Source organism: Peromyscus leucopus, unplaced genomic scaffold (assembly GCF_004664715.2).
Source record: "Peromyscus leucopus breed LL Stock unplaced genomic scaffold, UCI_PerLeu_2.1 scaffold_1049, whole genome shotgun sequence".
Taxonomy (NCBI): domain Eukaryota; kingdom Metazoa; phylum Chordata; class Mammalia; order Rodentia; family Cricetidae; genus Peromyscus; species Peromyscus leucopus.
In genome coordinates this window covers 1-3,133 of record NW_023504170.1, presented here as the reverse complement: position 1 = coordinate 3,133, position 3,133 = coordinate 1, and the positions used below count along the sequence as shown (strand labels likewise).

Sequence of the window (3,133 nt, the reverse complement as noted above, 5' to 3'; positions counted from 1 at the left end):
GATCTCTGTGAGTTCGAGACCAGCCTGGTCTACAGAGCAAGATCCAGGACAGGCTCAAAAACTACAAAGAGAAACCCTGTCTCAAAAAAAAAAAAAAAAAAAAAAAAACCCAAAAAATAGAGTTAATTGTATACTTCCGAGTAGTGAGGATCGAGGATAGTTGTTCCCAACACAAGCAATGAATGTCGGAGGCCACAGATACACAGTCACTGTGATTACCCCAGCTGTGTTCCTGCATGTTGTATCTTTACCAAACCATAGCCTTCCCCGGGTCACGCTGGCTCAGGTAGTCCTCTTCTGTCTGGGCAGCTGTGTCCTCTGTCATTAGCTGCCTCCTCCAATTCTGGTCTCCTGTTGGTCCCTTCCTTGCTTCGGTGGCCTGGTCCCAGGAGTTCTTGCATCTCTCACCCACTCCTTTGCTGAGGTGTAAACTAGTTTGTATTCATTATATATAAATTCTTGCTTGCTGAGGCCAGGCTGCAGACCTTAACATGGGCAGAAGAAGACAGAGAGGCTCCAGCAGAGGGGTCCAGTTTCACCTTGTCCAGTAGAATCTTTTGGAAGGCAGCAGAGGACAGGGTTTCCTGATCAGCCATGGTCTGCAGCTCCCGTGTGCAGATGCAGGAGGCCTCCATGGCACTGATAAGCAGGGAGCAACACTTTGCAGCACACACAAGACATGGATGGTGGCCCCACCAGGAGAGCAGACACTATCCTTGAGCTGCCAAGGATGCTGTTCTGAGTCTAGTAGCGTCTTGGCTGCCCCCAGGAGGGCCTGGGCCCCAAGGCAGACTGTCAGGCTCCTTGCTTGACAACTCCATTTTCACATCACCATCAGCCAGAGCATCCAGGGCTTGAAAGCATAGGCAGGGCCGCTGCCACTGAGCGCTGTGACAACTGAGTCCTGTGACAGCATTGGTCAAATCTCCCTCCACTTCTGTCCAGAAGTCCACACTGCCCATGAGCCACTCTCTGAGCTGGCCATCCTCCACCTGAATATAAGTGCATGTGGCATGCACAGTACCCTCCTCCTGCACATCAACTGGGGTGTCAGCCACACAGTGGATGACTTTGGAAGCTGTCAGCTTCTTTTCAATGGAGTTGATGATGGCGTCTGCCACAGAGAGCACCATGATGTGCCCGACCTCAATGTCAGCACCAACCTCATCAGGATGAACGGGTGACATGTGGCTTTACAGCCAGGAAGAGCACATCACTGTGGCATACTGTCTCTTTTTGTGGGGTGTCAGGTTCACCCCATCCTCCAGAGGGCAGAGACTGTGGCTTGGTCCACAGCTGGGGAGCTGGACATTATCTCATGAGCAACCAGAACACTGGCTGCTATGAAGTCCTCTGTTTTTCTGTTTCTATTTTTTTTTTTTTTTTTTTTTTTATAGCGGGGTATGTAGTCCAGGTTAGCTTTGAACTCTTAATCTTCCACTAGAGCTTCTCAAGTGCTGGGATTATGCATGAGAGTCAACATTCCAAGTTCCATATTTTTTAAAGAGAGTGGCTTGATATGTTGCCCAGACAGACTTTAACTTCCAGGCTCAGGGCATGCTCCCATGTCAACCCGCTCAAGCTCACAACACCTGACTGACTCAGTTCTTCACTTTCTTCTCTCCTTGCTTGAAGTTTCTGCCCTTGGATTTTCTAGCTCAAAAACACACCAACTATCCCAATAGCAGGCCCTTGCCCACAGAAAGGCCAGCCTAAGGGTCAGCCAGGAAGGGAACATCACTTATAACGGGGGACCTCCATTTGTCCTCAGGCACCAGCCCCAAACAGAGTGGATTCTAGACCTCCACCTCTTCAGCTTTCTTTGGAGATGAGACCTATAGGGCCTTCACTCTGCCTGGTTCCAAGGTCAGCTGGCTTAGCCATGGCCCCTTTCCTGTGATCCACTCACAGGTGGTTGCCTGTCCTTTCTGTGGGGACCAGCTGGTCCCAGACATCCTGTGCCTCCTTCCAGGCACTTAATCCTCTACCAGTGATCCCACTAGGTATTCAGGAAAAGGACATCTCAGGTAGCCGATGAAACTCCAGCTTGTTCCTGAACTGACTCACCAAACACTGGTACTGCTTGTCCTTTCCTCTCATTTGATAAAAAAAAAAAAAAAAGTTTCCCTCCCCCCAAAATTTTTCTAAGCTGTTTCTCCTTGCTCTTTCCTCACTCCCTGCTCTAGACTAGGAGGGAATCTCTCCTGCAGCACAGCAGATCCACCACCTAAATCCTATGTCCCCATAGCACTCTGTCCAGGCCTTCTTGTAAATCAGTTTGTCCATGTCAGCATTTATGAGTGAATCTCACCTCCTGCTCTGACACTAGGTAATCGCTGAAAGCCTTGATTGACAGCTCCTCTTCCTGTCAAGGTGCCCTGCGCCACCAGGTGACCACTGTTCTCAATTCTTTATTTTCCTATTCCATTGGATTCTTAAACTTTAATTACCACCCCCCTGGCAACTTGGGGCATAGACAGCTTAAATCACACATCCAAGTCACACAGCTAGTTTGAAGCCAGACCCAACCTTCTTAATGATTTGCTATAACTATTGTATTGAAGTTGGCATTTTGTAAGCCACTTTCATAGGCTGGCAGTGTATCTCAGCAGCTGAGTCCTTGCCTACCTAGGTTCAATTTCTAGCACATTGGAAAGAAAACAATAGAGAACACACACACACACACACACACACTCACACACACTCACACTTGCATCCATATAATTAGTTCAGTTAATCATTCCTCCAATAGATGTACTCCATCTATCATTCCATCTGATCCTCAGAAGGAACTTGGTAAAGCCCATGGCGAGGCCCTCTGGTGAGATGGATGAGAGCAGCACAGAGCCAAAGAGGAGGCAAGAACCGAACTGTCGCAGATCACAGCACTGTGTCAGGGAGCTGCAGAGAAAGCTCCAGGGATGCAGCGGGGTGGGGGGTGTTGGCATGTGAAAAATCCACCATGCACATACACTCACTCACTAAAACACACACACACACACACCATACACCACATACCACCCCCCCACCACACACACCACATACACATATCACACACACATACACCACACACACATATACCACACACACCACATACACATATCACACACACATGCACCACACACACATATAC

General features: G+C 48.8%; 1 pseudogene; it reads right to left on the bottom strand.

The window, feature by feature from the left end:
• Positions 1–431: 431 nt before the first annotated feature.
• On the bottom strand, positions 432–1,336 carry LOC114684707 (annotated as a pseudogene).
• Between the last annotated feature and the right edge of the window lie 1,797 nt (positions 1,337–3,133).